This window comes from Mastigoproctus giganteus, chromosome 3 (genome assembly GCF_048544385.1).
Source record: "Mastigoproctus giganteus isolate SK-2022 chromosome 3, ASM4854438v1, whole genome shotgun sequence".
Lineage (NCBI taxonomy): Eukaryota > Metazoa > Arthropoda > Arachnida > Uropygi > Thelyphonidae > Mastigoproctus > Mastigoproctus giganteus.
Window position 1 is genome coordinate 134,831,762 of NC_143577.1, and position 25,664 is coordinate 134,857,425.

General features: G+C 38.1%; 1 protein-coding gene across 3 annotated transcripts in view; it reads right to left on the reverse strand.

Annotated features, from left to right (window-relative positions):
• Nucleotides 1-25,664, reverse strand: part of LOC150088279 (atrial natriuretic peptide receptor 1) — a 1,689,763-nt gene that overhangs the window by 1,178,698 nt on the left and 485,401 nt on the right. The window lies entirely within an intron of this gene.

The following is a 25,664-nucleotide window of genomic DNA, read 5'->3' on the forward strand; positions in this document are numbered from 1 at the left end:
AACATGAACGGTAGATACATTTTCAACAAAAACTATTTATATTCTATGTAAAAAATCGAAAAAAGGAAAAATAAAGTAACTTTGGAGGGAAAAAAACCGTTTCAACTTCAGGAATTAAAAAAAAGTTTCTTGGCTTTGGATCAGTCTCATATTTGACACGTTGTAGGTGATGATAATAATGAATCAATGTATCAAGGTCGTAAAATAATGAATCAATGTATACTCCCCACCATGACTTATGGAAGTGAAACTTGGGCACTCACCAAAAGAATGGAAGAGAAGCTAAGAACTACACAGCGAAGAATGGAACGAATTATATTGGGAATCAGACTGTTAGATAAGAAGAGAAACACATGGATTAGGCAGCAAACTCAAGTAAAGGACATTCTTATCAAAACTAAAGAACTAAAATGGTCTTGGGCAGGACACATAGCTCGAAGACATGATGACAGATGGGCTAAGAAAATAACAGAATGGTACCCAAGAGGAGCTAGAAGAAAACCTGGAAGACGACAAAGGCGGAGATAGATAGATGAAATTCATGAGTTTTTGAGTAGTAAATGGATGGCCAGTGCTCAAAACAGAAAGAACTGGAAAGTTGCTGGAGAGGCCTTCATCCTGCAGTGGATTGAAAATGGCTGATGATGATGAGGTGATGATGGTTGGTGCAGGTGAGGATTCAGTGCCATTTTCAATCCCTTTTGCTGTTGTGATGTCTGGAAGAGCTTGTGCGATGACGGATTTTAGAAGTGTGTGTTGCTCCTTTGAATTTGTGGTTTTAATGGGCAAGTCTTCTGATCTTTTCCAATCAAGCCCTGGTGTCAGGAGGTCGCCGATGGTTCTAATTCCCGCCCAGTTCCACGAAGGATAAAAGAGGGGATCATCAGTTGCAGGTTCTGTCATCCTTTTATTGTAGAAGAGCTGTTCTGAAAGTAATGCGGCAAGTGATGTTCCCTCCAGAGGGTGTTGAAGGTTTAGCTTCTTCCAGCGGTGCAGTACGTCTTTATAGAAGAAGGATAATTTGAGTCGTGCTGGTCTCATGTCCATTCTTAAGATTGTTGATAGAGATAGCCCTCTAGTAGCTATTGATAGTAATTTATCTGTAGGGAGAAAATATCGGTGTTTCATTTGCAGCGTCTTCAGGAGAAAAGCAAATCGGGAGGCAGTAATTTTGTCTTCAAGAGAGAGCAGCCCCGCTCCCCCCACCCTCGAGTGAGCGGCTGACAGAGTTTAGAGCAGGACATCCAGTTGGTTTTGTTCCAAAGAAAGCTTTGGATAAATGCTTGGATTTGGTGGAGGAAGTCGATAGGCGGGGTTAGAACATTTTTATAGGTGTGTCAGACAACGCTTGCCGCCGTCTGGTTGACAACTAGCACTTTCCCTCTCAGTGAAGATGTGGCGCACACACTTCTCCATTTCCCGAGTACTCTGTTGAAGCGACTCAGTAGTACGGGCCAGTTCTTTTGGGAGAAAAGAGGGGAATTACCGAGATACACACCCAGATATTTCTGTCCCTCGCTGGACCATGTGCATTGGATGGGGGGGGTTCAGTCCTTGTTTTATAGTTGCCAGCCTTGTAGTGGTTTAGTTTTAGGCTCTTATAGTGGATTCATTTTGCTCCTGATGCTTGAGCGTTAAAATTATGAGCCTTTTGGATGTCTTCAAATCCACTCTCGCGGTATATTAAAATTATGACGTCATCTGCGTAGGCTGAGTGGGTTATCTTTTTTTTTTATCTCTTGTTGGGGCTCTGGTAGCAGCGTTCGTCGGGATGTAGACTTGAGGCAATTTTATTAAGGAATGATTCTATGGCAATTGTGTAGAGGTGCCTAGAAAGTGGGCAGTCTTGTTTTATCCCTCTGGAGTAAGGAAGGTTTGCGGGTGAGTTGGTTATTCAGTTTTTAGTGGAGTTTGTCTTCCCTGTATAGCAGATGGATAATTCGGGTAATATAGGGTCCGTATCCAAAGGCTTTCATGGTTTCGAAGAGGTAGCTGTGCTGAACTCTATCGAAAGCATTTTCTTGGTCAAGATTAATTAGTTCCAGGAATCCCTGTTGGCTGTTTGCAGCGGAGGTAACGGATTAGATGAAGATTGTTGTGTAACGATCTTCTTGGTACTGAGTATGTGTGTTCGTGATCGATGATATCAGCGAGAGTGGATTTTAATCGATTGACGATAGCTTTGGAAATAATTTTGCAATCTGTATTCTTTAAAAAAATTGGGCGCAAGTTGTCTAAGTTTGTGCGGTCTCCTGTCTTGGGGATCATTCGACTGACAGAGATTGGGACTGAATCTGGAAGACTGTGGGAATGTCTTTCTTCAAGCAATTATAACAGTAGTACTCCGAGTTGATCCCAAAAGGTATAGAAGTATTCAAACGTCAGTTCGTCCAGACCTGGAAACTTGTTTCTGGGAAGGAATCTGCACGCTGCTGTTAGTTCTTGTAGGGTGATTGGGTTTTCTATATTGCGTTGAACCGTAGGGGAGATTTTTTTCAGTCCTGAAAGGATTTCCTCGGTTGCCTTTGTGGAGGTTTCTTGGGAACTGTAGATTTCTCTGTAAATTCTGGTTACTTGAGAGAAGATTTCCTGCGGACCTTCAGTGACAGTTCCTTCTTGCAGCTGGATGGCAGTGATAGTGGTTGCTTTGTGATGTCTGCATTCTAATGAGAAAAATCTTTGGCCGTGGCGTCAGATAGGTTTATGTGGATGTGTCTTGATTTTAGGAGAGCACCTTTTGCAGAGTACGCTAAATGTATTTGTATGGCCATTAGTGTCGACTGATGGGCCTGACTGTCCGGTGGGAGATGCTTCAATCTTTGCTCCAGTTGATACAGTTAATATGCTTTTGTTGACTCCCAGAAAGAAGGTTTCCAGAAAGATGTCCAGACAGGAAAACGTTTGAAGGTATCCATAGCCGCCTTTGTGAACATGGGACCTTTACACCTCGTTCTGCCGACAGAGGACGACCAAGATCTACGACTCCTGAAGTAGAGGAGGAGATTTTGGATGTTGTGCATGCCAATCCTGGAATCAGCACACGCAGAATAGCAATGAAACTGGCTGTTCAACGTTCGACTATTTGGAGAGTGTTGCGAGAACACCAACTTTATCCTTACCATCTGCAATGGGTACAGGCCTTGTCACTAGCAGGTTGCCCTGCGTTAATTCAGTCTTTAATTCTATGTAATTTTATATATATATATATATATATATATATATATATATATTTTTTTTTTTTTTAAGGTTCTTAATATTATTTTTATTTTAATTTTTCATTCTCTTCTCTTTCCCCCTATTAGGCTTGTCACCTTGTGTTATTTAATTCTCCATCTTTTTGTATGTTTTAATAATTACTTCTAATTTTATCGTTATATCTTTTTGTATCCTGTCTTTGCAGCTTTGCGCATTCAGGTGCAATTCCTGTTTCTCTTTCTCTTTTCCTTGCTTTTCCCTTTCACTTGCATTTCCGACTCATACATACTATATATATATATATATATATATATATGTGTGTGTGTGTATGTGTGTGTGTGTGTGTATTTATAATTAATATAGTAAGAGTATAATTGGTACTATAGAGGTACTCAAAGTTTATTAAAAAAGAAGCATAAAATCACTCTGCGGGCCATAAGGCCAAAAGAACCTATAAAGACTAAGATAGTTTGTGTTGGTCTACGTTGCTATACCCTAGAAATAAACATATAATTAGCAATAATGTAAACGTATAAAATAGAATAAAATAAAATAATCATTATGTAGCTAATTATTTATATTAGGATACATTGAATGGAACTTTTTCAAGGGCTAACTCCATTCAGTATATCCCACCAATAATTAGCAAGGTTATTTGTTTCTGATTGTTATCTGCCTGTTTAACTAGGTCCAAATATAAAGGTTATTTATGCTAAACGTTAAATTTAACAGCAAACAGGCAAGATAACAGCTAGCCCGACAGATAGCTTCAAAATGAATATACAGAATATAATACAGAAAAAAAGAGTGCCAACCATAATTTTCATTTAAGTTGTGGTGATTTTTTATTTATTCTGTACATGTGCTTTTGCACATGTATAAAAATAACATGCAGAGAGAGAGAGGGTAACAGATGCAGGAAAAAAATTAGCATAGACGTATATATTGGTGAGCTTTCAGTTTTGCGAATCAGAGTTTGTTTTGCAGTAACCTTTCAGTAAGTAGCTTTCAAAACATTTTCTGCTGTGACACCATCTAGAATTTAGTTTTTTTCTTTTGGATATCTGCCAGATGAATTTGTACACATTCGTGTCTCATAGAGGGAACTTTATCGGAAATATAAAACCAACTTTTGAAGTTACAGGTCGAAGGGCCGATACAAGCAAGTGTTAATTTGATTTGATTTGGGTTTTATTGGCGCATAAGCAACTTGGGCTATAATGCGCCAGCAAGTGTTAAATTAACTTTGTTATTTGACAGAGTTTTAAAGCAGGTAAGGAATCGGCTACCTCCCTTTATTAGGATTAGATTCGCGATAACGTGTCCAGGTTTGAGTAATTCATTCAACTTGTCCCTTATGGCTGACAATGAGTTGAAGGTAACTACGGTCCTAGCTGCAATCGAGTGAGTTGCACAATCAAAAATGGAATTAGTAAATGTCATGCAGCTCGAGGTGATTACTCTCCAACTTCCCTCTGGTTTGGGTCAAAGCACATGCCGGGGCCGTCCAGGAGATTAGGATCAATTGGCCATATTTAAAAAAAAAAAAAAAAAAAAAATGGATTAAGCGCATTTATGGAGTAAAACAATCGATTTGCCTACCACGAGCCGTCGTAATCGCAATGGGCCATGCTGATAAGAAACAGGCAGTTCAAAATGGCCTGAATATTGTGATGAAAATAAAAAAAACCATCGAAAGTTAATTAATTGCGATCGTCCAGCAATGCAGATATGCGAAGCAAAAATATTATGCAGATATGTGGGAGTTCCTGAATCGGATGGAACAATCGCCTCCCCCACTGCTTTTCAAAGATATGTTCAAGTAAAGTATCCGATCATTGTGTATTCGTCTGAAAGTGATTTTTGTGCGATTTTTAAAGGGCAGTTTTCTGATAAATATATGCATTTACTGCATGGAAATAGTCATTACGACATAGTTTTGTCCATCGCAGGTTTTTTTTTTTTTTAATTTTTAATAAAAATCACTATTGCATAAGGTGCTTAAAGGTGTTTTCAAAACCTACTACGTTTCAATGTTGTTCAAATGTGTTGTTCAAATTCACTTTGTTGAAATATTAATTTTATATCATCTAGATTAAGGAGCCTGCCTGACACCTTTTGTCTAGGTACGAATTTCAAAAAAGGACTCTTCCTGTATTTTTTTTGTAAACGAAAGCACTTTAAATTATGTCGGGGCTCTTCTAGAAATTAAATTTTTTTTGACCAGACAATTTGAAGGCAGAGAAATTGGCAAAATTCCTTGAATAGTATGCAAAACTCGATGGCAGGTGTTCGATTTATAATAGAAAATTATTGAATATCAAGACAGTGAACAGTGACTCATTCGAAAAATCCTTCACGTTGACGAGTTTCGCATTGGAAGTCTTTAAAGAGAATTTTATAAAACCTCACACCATATCTATTATACCTTCTGTAGGTTACAGATTTTCAGAAAGACAGCCATTTAGCTAGAATTGTTTTCAAATGGTATGAGAGAAAAAATAATGTCGTTCTGCAGACTTGTGATAGTTTCGATGGCGAATTTAGGATCGGCCCTTACAAGATCGTTGCCATATATTCTATGGCATAGAACATCAACAAAAGTTTCTCATTGAAGTATATGGCTTTATGTACCACTTGCGTCCACTGTTTTCCACCCAGTGCTTGCCATACATTACAGCATTTAACAAATGGGGAAGTTTATGAAAAAACTCAAGATCGGAGAAATCATATTCAGCAACTATTACCATATTTCAAGTTCGACGATTTTGGGAATGTAAATTTTATGCCTGATCCAGAGAAGAACAATCATTTCAAAAGCTTTTGATAGAGGAAAAATATATCATTTTCTCTATAGCTAGAAACGATTTTTTATATGGCAGTCAAGTTGATTGTACTTGTTTGTATTGCGAAACTGGCAATGAAACCACTATCAAATATATCGATTTTTGCTCACTTTATCCTTTCATAAATAAAAGCAGAGTGTACCCCAAATGCCATCTTACTGTTATTAAAAATACTTCAGCTATGAGACAGATCACTATTTTGGCATAACTAACGCCTGCATTGTGCCTCTTCATAATCGGTTTTGTCCTACACTAACTGAAAAGTTCGAAGTCAGACTCCTGTTTCCTTTATGCCACACTTGCATAGAAATGCAAAGACACTGCTTAACGGAGTAGGTTACAGATATTCACAAGAATGAAATCAACAGGACCACAGACTGTAGCTGGGTGTCTTGTGAGGTTTACGAGGCAATTCGACAAAATTATTGCATTTTCAAAATATTTGAAGTCTGGCATTACCCATGCAGGTTTAAACCGAGAGAGAATTTCAGCGACTATATCGAGAAGTTTCTAGCTCTTCAATATGCAAATTTGGGCTTTCCCATAAACGTGAAAACTCAAAACAAAGAGCATCACAATGATCTTTATCATCACAAAGGAATAAAATTAAAAATATCACATATCGGAGGTTCATTAAAAACTCGGGACTGAGAGCAATCGCATTGCTACTGCTGAATTAATTATGGGGAGAATTTTCCCAAGACCTCAGTCATACAAGAAGCACATTTGCAAAGTCATATGAAAAACTTCTTTAGATTGTGAAAGACTCAACACATTCTGTCTCTGATATTCGTTCCATCAGTGAAGAAACCCTGCTTGTGATCAGCGAGCTGCACAAGAAGCGGTGCCGGCCAATAAAAACGGGAATACTGTAATTGTCTCATTTTAATTATCCACAGACGACTTGCACTTCTATAAGAATTAACATAGCTTGGGAAGTGAGTATTGTATTTCAACACAGATTCCATTCTACTCACCGTTACCAAAAATGATATATGTGTATATCATTGGATATATAACTTGTCTGGGAAAGTAACACATATTGTTACCACTGAAACCAAGAATTATTGCATCAGGCTCTCTGATGGGTCAACTATCATTAAATGCAAAAGGAATATCGTTAGCTGGTCTTGTCTGAGAACACCTAACATGATGAAAGCAGTGTTGGACGAAAGCTAGACAGCAAAAATACCTCTAATAGGTCAGACAATGAGGATCAAATACACCGATGAGCCAATACGTTTTGGTGAGTCTTTATGCAAATCGAAGCAACTCAAGGTGAACTATGGCATGTGCACGGGTCAAGACACAGTCAGTATAAAAACACCTGATACTGAGCTCCGTTAAGCAGTGTTACTCTTGTTCTTCAGATGGGAAAGGCAGTGGACTTTTTGGGAAAGGCAGCGAGTTTGAGAAAGGTCAAATTGTAATATTCAAACGACTGGGTCAGAGCATATCCGAAATGGCACTGTTGGTGGTGTGTTCATGGTCAGCCATTGTTAGTATTTACCGAAAGTGGTCCGAAGAGGGGAACCCCACGAACTGCCGTTGCAGTGTTGGACGACCACAGATAATCTATGCTTGAGGTGAGCGAAGGCTCTCCTGAATGGTATGTGGCAAGAGAAGAGCGACTGTGGCATAACTCACCGGTAATTGGAATGCTGGTGATGGGAGTAATGTGTGACAGTACACAGTACATCGAACCCTGCTGAAAATGGGGCTGTGTAGCCGCAGGCTGCTCCAAGTTCCCATGCTAACACTGTTCACTGGTGACAGCACCTAAAATGGGCACACGAGCATCAAAACTAACCTTTTGTGATTGGAAGAAGGTCATCTGGTCCAATGAATCATGTTTCCTGTTGCACCATGTTAATGGCCAGGTACATGTCCGTCGTTTACCTGGGGAAGTATTGACACCTGGATTATTGGACCATGGGACAAAAACATGCAGGTGGCAATGGTGTCGTGCTTTAGGCGATGTTCTGCTTGGATACGCTGGGTCAAGTCATCCATGTGCACAACACACAGTACTCAGCACTCTGACGTCTAGCACCTACCTAAATATCATTGGTATATAGGGGAAACCCTGGAGACTGCAATTAAAACAAACATAGACACCTAAACATCATTGCTGACCAGGTACACCCTTTTGTGACAACGGCCAGCAGGATAAATGTAGTAGTAGTAGTAGTGGCATGTGATGCAAGAAAGCAAATGTATGAGCTTATGTAGCATCAGCCAAAAAAAAAAAAAAAAAATCACACCATTCCCTCCAAATGCCTGTCCAGTTCCTCCTTAAATTTATTCAACCTATCAACTTCCACAACGACAGATGGAAGTTTGTTCCAGCAATTAACCGCCCGCTGGCTAAAGGCAAATTTCCGCACATCTATTCTACATCTGTCTTTTCTTAATTTGAATTTATGCCCCCTTAGGTTCGTAATCTGAACAAGTGGAAGGATCCCATCAGAATTCAGCGTGCTCAACCCATTCAAAGCCTTATATACCTCAATCAGATCACCGCGCAGGTGCCTAGTCTCCAGCCACTGCAATTTGCAGAACTTAAGCCTCTCTTGGTAAGAGGATCCCTTCATTCCCCTCACCAATCTTGTTGCCCTTCTCTGTACACGCTCAAGTAAATCTACATCCTTCCTAAAATGAGGCCTCCAGACCTGTACGCAGTACTCAAGGCGTGGCCTGACCATTGCCTTATACAGAGGGATAATCACCTCCTTTTCCCTGCTAGCAAAATTCCTATATATCATTGACAAAACCCCATGACCTGCCCTGGCAGCCTGTCGACATTGCTCAGAGAACTTCATATCTGACTGCACAAGTACTCCCAGGTCTTTTTCATTTTCTACCACCTTAAGTGTAGTACCACACAGTTGGTACGTTTCTCTGGGGTTACTTCTACCCATATGCAGTACTTTTCATTTGTCAAGGTTAAACTTCAGTTGCCACTTCTTAGCCCATCTGCCCAAATTATCTAGATCCTGTTACAGTAGCACACTGCCATTACTGTCATTAACAACCATTCCAACCTTTGTATCATCTGCAAACTTCGACATTAAGCCTGATATACCTTCATCAATATCATTGATAAATATACAAAACAACAGTGGACCTAACACCGAACCCTATGGGACTCCACTAATAACATTAGTCCAAGAAGAGCAGCACCCATTGATTACCACCCTCTGTCTTTTCCCACTTAACCATCATTTTATCCATTGTAGCAACTTACCCTTAATACCATTCTGCTCCAATTTGTACAACAGTCTTCCATGCGCAACAGTGTCAAAAGCTTTACTGAAATCCAAATATATGATATCAAAATTATTTTTTGCATCCAGTTCCTTTGTAACCACATCATAATATCCTATCAAATTTGTCAGACAAGACTTTCCCTTAACAAACCCATGATGTGTCTGAATTATTGCTGCAGTCTTGTCTAGATGATCCTGCAATGCATCTTTAACCAGCGACTCCATTATTTTACCCGGAACAGAAGTTAAACTAACTGGTCTGTAATTACTCGTGTCACCCTTCGATTCCCCTTTGTGAATTGGGGATACATTTGCACATCTCCAGTCCGTGGGAACCTCCCCTGAGTCCAAGGATGCTCTCATAATTATGAGAGCATCCTTGGATTCTCCAACTGGATTGTTCGAGACTGATTTGCGGAACATGAGGAAGACTTTCAGGTATTGCCTGGTCTCCAAATTTCCCAGACATCAATCCGATCGAGCATCTGTGGTTTGCATTGGAACAGCAACTCCGATCTGTGGCATCTGAAACGCAGACCTTATAGGAGTTAAAGGATCTGCTGGTTACTTGTTGGTAAACATATTTCACAAGACACATTTAGAAATCTTGTAGTGTCCATGCCTTGCCAGGTACGTGCTGTTTTAGCTGCACGTGGAGGACCAACATCATATTAGGTAGGTGGTCATAATGTTTTGGCTCATTGGTATATAGTTCCAAGATCTTAAATGCAGATACAGAAAAAAAATTCTTTTCTTCCTATGATAAATGAGGAGTCAGTTCAAACAGTTACCTGACATATCCATTTGGATGGAAGGAAATTAGTGCATCCTTTCATACCAATTATTACTGTTTCGACGCAGTGCGGCAAAACATAGCTTGTATCACAAATTCTGTGTAACAGAGACCTAATAATCACACATAATGTTACAAGAATAGTGTACCTGTTTGGTGAACCTCAAGAGATGTACGATGCTTTTCAGAAAAATCCCACACACTGAATTTCGCAAAGGATTACAGGATATCAATTTTCAATCCAATACTAGAAATTGATTGTGAACGACAATTTTTTCAATCTCTCTATTTATCAATTTATCATAGATAAACTGATAAATATTTCAATTTATCTGTGTTTTCTACTGTCGAAAAATTTATTTCCGAAAGGAAAAGAAGCCAGAAATATAATTTTAAACTGTCACTACGTGGTGTTGAAAAATCCTTGTGACATGTCCCAAATTTGGTTCTTAACAACACAGATGTATCCCAGGAAAACAAGCATTTCGGTTGAATCATATACAGATGCAGTGAGGACACCTAGGATATCTCCTTATCGACATAAAGCACCAAACCAACGACGACGAGAGGCTTCAAATGAACTGCCTGTGAAAGATGCCCAATCGTACTTTATCAACTGAAGTATGCCTGAAACTGCATTCATTTCAGCATGAGAACAGATCAGAAAATGTTAATTAAAACTCTGCAGTTCTCTGAGACAGCATCAAACTCTGCTTAAAAGCACAAATGAAAGTGAAATATGTCCTGTCTGTTAGCTGTGCCCGAATTTGCAATACAACATTTGTTTTATGTAAGCATTGTGAAAGCAAAAATTAGAGTAGGAGTGTGTTATAGGCCTAATGCCTCTGATGAGTACAACGAACAATTGTACAGAGAAATAGAGTGGGCCATTAAATTAGAATGTTTAATAATGGGGGTTTTAACTTTCCAGATATTGACTGGAACTAGTTGGTTGATCACTCACATGATAGCAAGAATTTTGGCAATATGTGGAATGACTGTATTCTACAGCAGTAAGTTTGAGAGGCAACCAGAAGAATTAATATTTTTTATTTGATTATTAGCAGCGCGTTTTCATGCATTAAAAATCTGCAGATAAAATAACCACTAAATGGCAGTGATCACAGTGTAGTGATGTGGCATTTACTCAAAGATGTATCTAGCATTATGGGTAAAAGGAAGGAATTTTATTTCCATAAGGGTTACTATGGTGGTCGCAGACAGTTATTAAATTGTTTTTACACGAGGGCAAAAATTACAGATAATATGTAGGGAGACAGTTCAGTGAGTCTTCACAAAGAGGCCCAATGTAGACTGAAAACAGACAGACCAGGAAATATAAAATTTTGATTAAATTAAAAAGTAGTACTCAGGACATTTGCATAATTACGGATTGAACCAGTAAAACGATGGACGATGACAAAACTGTTAATATCTCTAACAATGTTAAATTATCTCCAAATTTTAAGGGGTATACAGAACAAAAGAAATTATTTCTCATAACTATAATCACTGGCCAGCAGTTGCACTTACAGTGGCAGACAAAAAAAACTGCATCGCCTTAAATGAGTCGCATTTGTAGTGAAACGCACATGATAGTTTGATTATAGTCATTTTGTTTGTAGCAAAGCATTGTGTCAGATAGTGCTTCTATTCCATCACACAGCAATTGCAAGGTATTGCATCAGCCGTTTCTATAAGTACGGCATTGGAAGTGTATACACGCTCATTAGTATCCTGTTTTTCGGAGGTGTAAGCATGGCTGCATATGTTCAGTTGACACCAAGAAAAAAATTGCAGCTGTTGCTCTGTCCCAGGAACGGCTTTCTATGCATGCTATCACTGATAAAATAGGCTGCCACCAGTCAACAGTATCCCAGGCGCTGAAATTAAAGCGTGAAATCGGTGATGTGAAGAGAAGACCTGGATCAGGCCATTAGAGAGTGACTACGCTTCCCATGATCGATATTTGAAATGGCAATGCCATCGTAATCACCATGCTAGCGCTCCTGATCTAAAACTGGACTTTGAGATGGCCTCTAGTGTAGAAGCAAGTGCACGAATTATTCAAAGCCGGCTTTCGGAATGTGGTCTGCATGCCTATTGGCCCAAGATGAAGCCTTTGTTGACCCAACAAATGAAGAAGAAGCGACTTACTTGGGCTTAAACGCATGTTTTTATTTAAAAAAAGAACAATGGGCACCGTCATCTTTTCTGAATGATCGAAATTCAACCTTCATGGACATGTGGATATGTATATATGTAAGGGAGGCACCTATAACGTTTGTTCAACTCCAACACATATCTGTGTGAAGAAAATAGCTATAAAAGGGCCAGATATGTGTCTAGTGTAGGTTTGTGTGTATTATGCGTGTGTTCTGTTGTTATGTTCTGGCCTATTGGCGACCCAGAAACATCAGTCTCCTGTACAGACGATTCTGGTTACACTATGGAAGGTGGGCAAGTCCTAAAGTCCTAAAAAAACACATGCCATCACAAAAGAGACTCTGACCCACTTGGTGTTGCCAGGCAAATGGGCTAGGATCCTCTAGAGAGCCATTCCTGAGGGAAGAGAAAAGAGAAGGGGAAAAACCCCGTGGTGCCGTTGTGAAAAAAAGTGCAGGGAAAAAATAAAATAAAATAATAAAAATATATATAAAAAATAATAATAGTAATAATATATCTTCAATTATCTCGAAATACTGTGATGCGATGCATCGAAAAAATGAGTAGAAATGTGAGCAAACAATTATGTGATCATATTGCTAATTGTGTATCCTTTTCTTTGCAATTGGATGAATCCACGCATGTCAGTGATTGCTCGTTCTTGTTCGTACGGTTTTCGATGATTCTGCCATACAGAAGAACTGCTGGGTATGGTTTCGTTAAAAGAAAGAACTAGAGGTCTTGATATATTTAATGCATTCAAAAATTTTATTGAAAAAAAATTACCGCTATTTATGCTCTTATTAATAACAACAGGTGGAGCTAAAGCAATGACGGGGTATATTAACGGATTCATCGCATTGTGCCAAAAGGGTGATGAATTCTCAGATTTTTTTGGTTACCGCTGCATCATCCACCAACAAGTGTTAACCAGCTAAAAATTAAATACTAAAGTTTTACGGTCATAGCTTTCAAAATCGTGAATTCCATTAGAGGACAATCTCTTCAAAGGAGACTTTTCAAAATGCAACTCGACGAAAATGAACCAGCTCTGAGGTGGATGAGTTGGAGTATATTTCTACAGAGATTTCGAAATTTGCTGAATGAAAATTTAAAAAAAAATTGTTGATCAAAGAGGAGATGATTATCAGCAGCTACAAGATATAGAGTGGTTGTGTGATCTGGCTTATCCCGCAAAGCAGATTTTACCAGTAAATTAAGTGAGCTGAATTTGAAATTACAAGGAAAAAACAAAAATGTGAGTAACATGATTACTAGTATTTCTGCATATAAATATAAATTTTTGGCAATGACTAAGGATATCAAAGAAAAAAAATTCAATCAGTTTGCAAATATACAAGATCATTTGCAAAAATATCGTATTTTTGAATTTAATAGTGAAAATATGTTTCTGAAATTGAGAAAGTTGTGGATGATTTTGAAACCAGAGTCAGTGATATTAAAACAATTGAAAACATCATTCAATATATTCCTTATCTATTTAATGTCGACTTAGATGCGAAACAAATTGCAGAAAAAATCGCTGAGATTTTTTACATGGAGAAAATATTACATGAAAACTAAATTATTACATTGCCAAACGATATCGTCCTAAAAGCCAGATCATTAGAAAAAGACTTTTGAAAATATGTTTGCTGAGAAAAGTTCCCAAATGTAAAAAAAAGCATTGAACTTTTAAATTCCTGTTTTGGTTCCACCTGGCTATATGTCTCGGCCTTTACGTAATTGAAACAAAGAACAAGAATCGTTGTACTCTTACAGATTTGCATGCAGAAGATTCTTTACGGTTGGCCATATTACGGTATATCCCCGATTTTGAAAGCTTTGCAATTAAAAATTTAACTATGTAAGAATTTAAATATTTGTAAAATTTTAAGAGACGTTTACCTCAATATAGTACGTAAAACACTTTCATATGATACTCTCCAGAAATTAAAACGAAAAAGATCGAATAACGTAGAACGTATTGAGCATTACAGCTCTGGTTCATACTATCTAATTCATTTTTTTAAACTCTTATTGTATTAGTATTAGTATTAGTATTAGTAACGGCCGTATGGTGCAAGAAAGCCTATGGCTTATGCTGCACCAGCCAAAAAAAAAAAAAAAAAAAAATCCGAACAAAACAATGATAAAAACAAAAATTAAATAAATAAATAAATAATAATAATTAATAAATAAATAAAAATAATAAAATGAAATTAAAAATTAAATAAAAAGGAAATTAATCCTATCATCCTATGCGCTTCCCTTACCCGAAAGTACTATCCAGATGTCCTTTGAATTTCCCCAAACTGTCGGCCTCTACCACCCATGAAGGCAACTTATTCCAGTAATTTATAACTCGCTGGCTAAAATAAAACTTCCTGCAGTCCAATCTAAACATTTCCCCCCGTAACTTGAATTTATGTCCCCTAGTTCTAGCATCATTTATAATCTTGAAAATTTTGTCCTCATTCATTTTACTGATGCCTCTCAGAGCCTTAAACACCTCAATCAAATCTCCCCTAAGGTGTCTAGTTTCCAAACTCTGCAACCCACATATTCGAAGTCTTTCTTCATACGGACGCCCTTTTGCCGATCTCACCAGGCGAGTTACCCTTCTTTGCACCCTTTCAAGAAGCTCGATGTCTTTCTTTAGGTGCGGTCTCCATACTTGAACACAGTATTCCAAGTGTGGTCTAACATAGGCCTTATATAATGGAATTATCACGTCCCTATCTCTATTTGCAAAAGTTCGATAGATCATCGATAGGACACCATGGGCCTTCCTTGCAACCTGTTTACAATGCTCAGAGAATTTCATGTCTGACCGTATCGTAACACCCAAGTCCCTTTCCTCCAGTACTGGGTTTAGTTGAACTCCACCAAGTGAATAAGTTATTTTGGGATTACTGTTTCCCAGGTGTAATACCTTACACTTTGTTGGATTAAAGCACAGCTGCCATTTTTCTGACCATTCTTGAAGTCTATCTAGGTCTCTCTGAAGAAGCTCAGCTTGACAGTGATCATTAACTACTCTACCAATTTTAACATCATCTGCAAATTTAGACATCACGCCCTCTATCCCTTCATCAATGTCGTTTATGAAAATTAAAAACAACAGTGGTCCTAATACTGATCCTTGGGGAACCCCACTTCTTACATCAACCCAATCTGAGGAATAGCCATTTATCACAACCCTCTGCCTCCTGCCCTGAAGCCATCCTTCTATCCATCTAAGGATTTTTCCAGTGATTCCAACCTGTTCCAGCTTATAAAGCAACCGCTCATGTGGGACTGAATCAAAAGCTTTGCTGAAATCTAAATAAACAATGTCGAAATTATTCCCTAAATCCAGCTCGTGAGTGACCCTTTCGAAATAGCGAACCAGATTTGTTAAACATGATTTTCCCTTTACAAAACCATGCTGAGTATCCTTGAGAATTTCAATTCGATCCAAATGATCCTGAATTCCACCCTTGATCAATGCCTCCATGATTTTCCCTACTACTGAAGTCAGACTGACAGGTCGATAATTACCCACTTCACTTTTAGAGCCACCCTTATGTATGGGAGATACATTTGCACTTTTCCAATCCAAGGGAATCTCCCCAGAGTCTAGTGATGCTCGCATAACCAGCCTCAGTGGTTCAATGCACTCGCTTGCCGCCTCTCTCAAGATTATAGGGTATATTCCATCAACTCCAGGAGTCTTACTAGTCTGTAGGCTTGAAAGTTTTTTCATTAAATAATCTTGCGAAATTTCAATATCATTAATTACATATTTTTTAACTTCGCTCCCACAATTTCCCATTGCCACAAAAGGCTTTTCATTTGTAAATATCGATGCAAAATAACTGTTGAGTTCATCTGCAACGGCAGCTGGTGTATTTATTACTATCCCCTTTCCCTTACGTAAAGGTCCGATCTGGTTTGTCCTGCTCTTCTTGGCATTTATATATGTGAAGAATTCTTTATCCCCCCTCTTTGCTCTGTTTGCTAGTGATTTCTCATAAACTGCCTTTGCCTGTCGAACCTTTTCTGTGGCTCTATTACACATCACCTTGTAGCTGTTATAGGCTTCAGTACTTTTTATTGCTCTGTAACGTTTCCATGCCACCTTTTTCTGCTCAAGTAATGTGGCAACTTCACTATTCATCCAACTTGGAACCCTTCTCGTGGAGTATTTTTTTAATGGTATATACGCATTCAAGGCATCGGTGATTAATGTTTTAAAAGCGTACCACAGTTCAAATGTATTCATTCTCTGCGCGATATCTACCCAGTTAATAGAGGCCATGTAGTACCTTAAGGCATCGTAATTTCCTTTTCTGAAATTAAAACCCATTCCTTTGCCTTTTACTTCTGCTACCTCTCTCGTCATCATCCACCGTAGAACTCCGTGATCACTTCCTGCTACTGGTTCCTCTACTGTCAGCCCTGTTATGTCATCTGATTCATGTGTGATGATGAGGTCTAGGATATTCTTTTCTCTAGTACTTTCCCTGACATGTTGATACAAATAACAGTCATCTAGTTGATTTAAAAATTTTGTTCCCCATGTCGAGTTTCCTTCCCATTTACTCCAATCAATTAGAGGCAAATTGAAATCACCCATAATAAGGCATTGACGCTTACTTGCCCATTCCATTTGCATGTAGAGGCTTTTGTCATAGTCTTCACAATCACCTGGTCTGTAGATTACGCCTACTCGCATTGTACCTTTGTTTCCAACTATCTCACACCATACAGACTCTATACTAGCATGTGAAATGTCTGAATCTGGGAAAGCTATCGTCGCACTCAGGCTGCTTCTGATAAGAAGCATTACCCCACCACCCCTTCTATCTACTCTATCCTTCCTAAATACATTATACAAGCCGTACTGAAACTCATGATCCCCAATTTCCGGGTGGCACCACGTCTCCGTAAGCCCTATTATGTCCGCGTTACTTGTTTTAACCAGCAGTTCGAATTCGCTCATTTTATTGACGACACTTCTAACGTTACTGTATAAACAATTAAGATTTACTGTTCTTGTATATTTAACAACCCTAACACAACCTTTGAAGTTTTTTAGGCTCTCTTCCCTGATATTAGCTACCTGCTCACGTGAAACGTCTTTGCCCCCAGAACATCTAGATAATACGTCCAGTTGGGGTAACAGATAAGAACTCTTAAGGTATGTGCAAGAGTTACATTGACCAATATTATCAGATAAACGCGTGTCAGTATTACCCACATCCCCCCTAACTAGCAGTTTCCCTGAGCCTTTAAGGTATCCTCAATAATACTGGCAAAAACCTTTGCACCACCTTTGTTTAAGTGTATCCCGTCTCTACAAAACAAATTCCTTCTACCTACAAGTGTGGGCCATGCTGATAGAAATTTACCCCCTTGTAAGAATTTAAAATAAGAATTCTGAATAGTATTTAATTTTAAAATTTATAAACAACATTTTTCAATATGTAGTGATTAGTCCTTTTTTAACCATGTGCAATGAAATTCTTGAGATGGTAGATCGCGGCACATTTTGAAAAAAAAAAAAAAAAAAGTAGATCGCATCACATATTAATTTGGCCGCCCCTGTACTTGATTATCAAGAATATCAAAATAACGATATGGATTTTTGTAAGAAAAATATCTCCACATTCTCGCACGCATTGTACAGTGAAACCTCTTGTCCAGGCCCTCTTTCATATCGCCATACAAAGAAAACAGATGAATATCTTCCCTTTTCATTAAATTCTGAACGTGTTTATTCCAGAACTTGTCCTTTATCTGTCTCTAAATAGTAGGGCAGAGAATCTGCACGAAACATCTTTGATAAAGCCTGTGCATCCTCTAATCCATGATTAATTTTTAGGGGAATTATGCGGCAAAACGACGGAAACAATCGATTACAGATAAAAGATATTTGAATCCCTCACTGAACTTTGCTATTGATGTCAAATCGAGCAGATCACATTGATACTGGTGTCCAATACCACTCACAATGGTTCGTAATCGTTTAAAATGATGTTTCACATGTCTACGTAGTGTATAAGCATGTTGCGAGCGAACCACGATTTAATAATGGCACGTTTGATTCTAGTGGTATTTTGGAAGGCAGCTTGTCCCTCAAAGCTCTCTGGCTTTGCGGAATAGTAACAAGCGGTATCCAGTTATTCATTCATTAAAAACTGATTTCATTACAAAAATAGTTTAAATACCGTATACAGTACATAAATAATGCAGACAGTAGAAATCATAGAAAAATAGTTTTTGTGTAAGCATTCGTGAGAGAACTTTGGAGTTCAGTTTAGATGCTGAGTATGAATCGAGACAGGTTATTGAAGGATTCGACAAATATGTGAATCTATCAAGATTGCAAGAGTTTACTCTCCTGCTGATGAGAAAACATCAAATAGTGTGTAAAGATTGCGTAACCAGAGATATTTTGTTGAGAGGCTTTCCCTTTGAAAACCAGATAGTACATCCCCATCTGGTAGGAAGTATTAGAAAGTATGTTACTATACAGCGTTACTCGAATGAAATGCCGAATACACATTTGAAAAACTGACTGGATGAATACGGCAAAATAAGGAAAATCGATATGCATGCGTGGGAAAGTTTCCCGGAGCTTTGTACAGGTAAAGTTATGGTTCAAATGGAGATGAAAAAGCCAGTCACCAACATTATTTATGTCATGGGAAACCGACTACGTTTGAACTACAGAGGAGTAGTGAAAAAGTGCTTAAAATGTGGTAGCCTGGACCATTTAGACTTACACTACACGAAAGGGCGGTGTTTAAATTGCAATGAGGTTGGACATATTACTAACGAATGTCCGAGAGTATGCAGAAAATGCGGAGAAACCAGGCACAAAATGTGTAGCTGTTCTATTAGCTCTTATGCGGACGCCGCAAGAGGAGGGGAGGAAAGGGAAAATGAGGGGAACCCGATACAGACAAATAGTATGATTATTGTAAAACCACAGGTGTGAACAAAAAGGTAATTCCAGAAGAACAAGAGAATTCAATAATTGAAACAGGAAACTTTCAATCTAATGGAAACAGAAGAGGTAGCAAGAGGTCAGAAAAGAGGGGAAAACAAAGACGAAGAAAGCATAGGCCCATAGGCCCTAGGGGGAGAGGGAAAAAGAAAGAGGCAAATTGTGGAAGCGGGAAATGATATCATACCAGATATGAATGAGTTAAGTTCGGATGACTCTGAAAATTAATATCATCAGCTTTCTTCTTGGAGCAGTTCAACAGATTACATAGAGACAGCAGTCTTATCTATCAGATACAGGAAGACTCACGCCAACGTCAGACTATTGGCGGCATTGTTAGGCGTTTCACATTCATTTACAAGCAAATGTATACAGCATTTAGAGGATCAGCCAGCTCGGAAATACCATGGTTTCTGGCAGCTCATAGACAAGAACAGGATCAACCTATCTCGTTGAATGAACTATCGTCAGCCTTGAAAGAAAAGAGAAATGAAAGGAAATGAAATGCCAGGTCCAGAAGGGTTAACAGTAGAGTTTTAAAAAAAATACTGGAAGGAAATTGGACCAGTCTTGGCTGTCATTTTACGGAATACGGCCCAAACCGTATTCCTTAAAAAAACAAGGTAAAACGGGGAAAGAAGTGGGCGAATGGAGGCCAGTTTTTAATTACTTAACATAGATTATAAGTTGCATGCCAAAGTGATAAACGCTCGACTTAAAAGGCATTTAGAGCACATTATAGGCCCTAATCAAACGTACGCAATTCTAGCAAGATTTATGACGGCAAATCTTTTCTTTCTGAAAGATTTGCAAGGATATTGTAAGCAGAAACGATATAACATAATGGTGGCCTATTCTTGATTTAGCAAAGGCTTTCGACAAGCTTTCCCATGAATACCTAAGACGTTTGCTACATACAGTTTGAATGGGTTCTCTATTAAGAACAGTTATTATAGGTCTGTACAAAGGGCACAAACTACCCTTTTGATTAATGGCTACAGCTCAGAGAAAATAAAACTGGAACGGGGGGTTAGACAGGTGTGCCCACTGAACCCTGCACTATTCTCATTGACATTAGAACCCATATTAAGGCAATTAGTTATCTCTAAAAACATAAGCGGGGTTCATCTTCCTGGCCCACATTCTGACTGTAAATGTGTAGCACATGCGGATGACGTGATCTTAACTTTAGCGGACAGCAGTTCTGTACAAAGAGCGATGGATATTTTCAGCTATTTCAGTTTATCTAGTAGTCTATGTCTAAATAAGAGCAAGACCAAGTGTCAACAGTGGGGAATTGAGGTTCCAGTACAATTGCCTGTAGGCCTCACGGTCTCGGCAGCCCCTTTAACTATCCTGGGGATATCCTTTGTGAAATGTCCGGCAGTATCGTCAGGGCAACTGCTGGGTTCTCGGGAGGATGCTTTGGCAGAGTGGAATCTGGGGATGTTACCTTTCTCCGGAAGGGTTTGCATTATGTGGGTGATTCTCTTACCAATTTTGATGAACATTGTATAAATTACATCATTCAATTATGGCACGCAGAGAAAGGTAACTAGAATTTTTTCTGGAACAGTACACAGCAAGAAATGACATAGCAGATGCCATACTACAGGAAGTGTCAGGGGGCTATGCAGTACCACAGTTGAAGTGGTTAAGGTAAGCTTATGTGTTAAAGCGCATCCGAACGGCTCTATGGAGAACGCATGCATCGGCTGCCTTAATAAAGTATAATATGGGGGGGCTTCATTTTTTCAAAAAATCACTGAGAAAAAAGAAAATCCATCTCACGCTAATTTTATCCTATTTTAAACTTGCTTCAAAGACAATGCTAAAATCTCTGCCATGATTTGAAAAAACATGTCTGTGGCCATGCATAATTTCCAGATGGTAATGCTGCTAGCACAAGAAATTAAAGTAGAAATTTCGTCGATGGCAACTTCAACAATTTTATCTTGATGGGAGAAACGAGCAACATCCTCGCTTGCTACTGTCTGGCAAGACCTACAAAGAATGAAGTCTGCTTTTCAACCATCATGTAAGCATATTCTCAGGGTAAGCAGCTGTGACTTCATACTGTCCCACACATCCGCAGATAAAGAAATAACAATATTGCGTGATTCCATGGAGATTTCAGGATCGAATTCACTAAGCGAAACGTGAAATCGAACTCCTCTTGACAACAAAAGTTGCAAACTTATACGAGAAAGTAAAAAACAAACTCCAGTCGTAAACCAGGACAACTTTGCGACACTTTATGCTGTTTTCTAAAAATAAATACATGTAAGTATAAACGAAATGATATTCCGATTATGATTATGAGTATAATTACCTCTCATCTTCTGAATACCATTACGTTTATTTTCAAATTTGCATTAGAACAATTAGAATTTGAGAAATTAGGTGTCACAATGTTACACTCCTTTGTAGGACAACTTTGTGACAACCAACATTCTGTTATCACTCCTTTGTATTTCAACATCTGTCATAGTGTTGTACCTATAAATGACTAATTTAGGACAATTAAAGAATAAGCGGAAGCAAATCATTCAGTATTTTCGATGGAACAATGTCATGAATGCATTTTATTAATATGTTACCTTACAGTACTTCAGCACAAACATTTTTTTATAGGACATAGGGTAGAAACTTGACTAGAAACAACAAAAAGAAACCTTTCAAATAAGTTGGTACACATTTAATTATTCATTACGCTGAAAACAACTGGGTTATTTTTGGAACATCAAAAATTGCTCGCTTCCCCCTCTGCTTAGGAGCATTTATTTTACATACAATGTCCTTGTCTTCGTACCAAATTTCGTCTTTTTCCGCAGGCCATCTCCAGCGAAAAATAAAGTAAATAAACACTTATTAAAATTTACTTTTTACTAAATTATCACAAAACATAATATATTAAAATAAACCTACTTTCAAATCCACTGCACTTGAGTTTTCTGTATCAAAACAAAGTTTCAACAGCTTCCTGAAAATGATATTCACAAGCGACACACACACAATTTCTGCACTAGGCCACTTGAAGGTTGTCTAGTAGTTTTAACAGTTCCAACAGATGGAAGCAATAACTGTAAAACTGCTGGGGGTAATTTTGCCCTCCGACGGATTGCAGAATTCTCGGTAAAATCAAAAATAAGTCACGCGGCGTAGGTGTCACAAAGTAATACCCGCTGTTACAAAGTTGTCCTGGTTTACGATATATAAAAAAGCACTCACAAAGAATATGAATATGTATTAACCAGAAAAAAAATTATACCCTCTTCCCGGAAAACCACCAATCAAACACTTAAACATCCCTCCAATCAACTGGGAATAAAATGTAATTTGACACGCCCAGCCAATTACAAAACAGTGTAGGATGAAAAGTTTCCTTTTAGCTTTATCGGAAACAAATCATCAAGTTAGTTTTTTGTTTAATTCAACATCTCTGCGCACATGTGTCTGGTATCTCATTATGTCACTTAATTGATTGACACATTGACTGATAGCGGCACTTTGTGCTTAAACACAGTCTAAAAGAAGGACCATATCTGGTTAAAAACCAAAATCTCCTGAAAGAAGTCAGACATTTGTGCCATTGGTCAGAATAACAAAAACATTTTAATAAGTCCCTTACAGACAGAAAAATGTACCTCATAGTAGTTTTTTTTTTTTTTTTTCAGTAGATCAGTGTCCACCTCTGGTGGGCTTGATCTATTGAAAAAAAAAAAAACACTGTATACAATTAAGATATGAAAATTTTAATTGAACAAACACCTGCATCTCCAACCTCTCCAGCTCGGTTGAAATCTGAGTTACCGATATCGAACCGTCTACATAAGAGATCATTTGGTCCTAGGGATGACTCTTCCAGCAAGGCACTGTATGATGCTCTGTAAGGCCCCATATCTACTTGCGTTTAATTATAGGGTATAACACTGATGTCCAACTTAGGTTACTTAAATATTTGGCCATATGGCTGAATAGGTATGCTTTTACGTTGAATACCTAAACTCTATTTTCTTATTAAATTTTATTTGGTAGTTAGGTTCCCTTTGAACACTGTTCAATAAATTCTGTTGTATATATAATAGAGACTGATGTATTGTTTAATCAATAATTTTATGCCGTTAATTTGATTTGAGATTCGTTTCTAATTTTCTATCTACTACTGATTAAAATGTTTTTATATATCATCATCATCATCATCACCATCAGTCATTTTCAATCCACTGCAGAATGAAGGCCTCTCCAGTTCCTTCTGTTTTGTGCAATGGCCATCCATTTACTACTCACAGATTCATTAATTTCATCTGTCCATCTCCGTTGTTGTCTTCCAAGTTTTCTCTTAACTCCTCTTGGGTACCATTCTGTTATTTCTTAGACCATCTGCCATCATGCTTCGATCCTGTCCTGACCAAGACCATTTTAGTTCTTTAGTTTTGATAAGAATGTTTTTTACTTGGGTTTGCTGCCTAATCCATGTGTTTATCTTCTTATCTAACAGTCTGATTCCCAATATATTTCGTTCCATTCTTCGCTGTGTAGTTTTCAGCTTCTCTTCCATTCTTCGCTGTGTAGTTTTCAGCTTCTCTTCCATTCTTCGCTGTGTAGTTTTCAGCTTCTCTTCCATTCTTTTGGTGAGTGCCCAAGTTTAACTTCCATAAGTCATGGTGGGGAGTATACATTGGTTCATTATTTTACGTTTCAGACAAATTGGGATATTGCTCCTTAGTATTTGACTATATTTCCTGAATGCTGTCCATCCAAAAATTTATTCTTCTCTTGACTTCCAGCTATTTATCATTATTACAGCTAATTACTTGTCCCAGTTAAGTATATGACTGCAACTTTTCAATCACTGCTCCTTCAATCATATCCCTTTCTCATACTTGTTCATCATTACTTTTGTTTTAGCCATATTCATCTTTAGTCCAAAATCCTTACTAACTCTACATAACTGATTCAGATTTTCCTCTAATTCTTTGGGATCGTGGCTTATGACCACAATGTCAACTGCAAATCGTAAATGGTTTAGGTAGTCTCTATTCACATTGACTCCTTTCTGCGACCAGTCTAATCTTCTGAAAGCATGTTCAAGGGTAGCAGTAAACAGCTTCGGAGATATTGTGTCTCCTTGTCGAACTCCTTTCTCAATTTTAAATTGCCTACTGTCTTTGTCTATATATATATATATATAGAGTTCGGCGAACCGGTTGTTAAAATGGCACTTCTGATCAGGATCCTCTCTAAGGTGGGCGCCTGGGCAGCTACCTAATATGGAAATCACAAATTTACATTCCTTATACTTTTTTTAACGTTCATCTACGCAACAGCGTATTCCAAGTGCCCGTAGTAATGTTCATTCTGTGCATAGGTGAAAAAAAATTAGACGGAACTATGCTTGTAATATTTATTCATTCATTTCATAAAACTCATTATGCGTTTGATGAAATACAACATTTTTATTTCCTCGCGTTTGTTACTTAAGTAAACAAACATATAACGTAAATAGAAAAAGTGCCAAACAACCAGGGGGTGACACACGGTCATTTGCTTCAAATTTGTGTTACGCCCTAAATTCACACGAGATATTATGAGTGCGTTAGTGTTCCCCGATCAATAAAAACAGTAGAAAGCTAGGACACAACGAACCGATAGAAATATAGATTACAAGGGTTATCTTATCGCCCATTTCGGAAGCCATGGAAGAATGTTCTTCCATGTTGGAATCCTTATGCCAGTGTTCACGTGGTAATTAAGACGTTTCTATCACAACTTTCCCGTGACAAATAGGTTTGTCGTACACTTTATTCTATCGCATTTAATCTGCATAGCCTATGCCATTTATTAATTCAGCAAGAAATTCTCGTTTAGTATCGATAAAATTAAGAAAATGTATGTTCTGACTGATGTTTATGATGTTTATCAATGGTATAATCACAGTGCTTTGTTTATAAAATTTTATGATATGACCACGCGTGGACAGAACCAGTAGAAATACTCAAACATATAGGCACATATCGGCTCCTGCTCTATAATATATTAAAATAAAACATTTTTAAAATTTTTTTGCAGTAGCCCTTAAAAGGATAAAAAGGCAACAGAATTTGAAAGATTTTTTCAATAAGAAACCAAAATCAGAATTATCCTTTGATGGTACAAAACAGCCACAAGCACAACCACTCCAACTAGTAACCCCGGGCACTCCCATCTGGTGAGTATGGGCTTGGCACACCCAGGGTCCTGAGCCGGATATCATAATTCTTCTCTTTCTTGGTGATTCCCTTCTACTTTTGACTCTCTCTCTCTCTCTCTCTCTCTCTCTCTCTCTCTCTCTCTCTCTCTCTCTCTCTCTCTCAGGGTTACTCGGAAACTTTTTTTTTCCCTGGTGCAGCATAAGC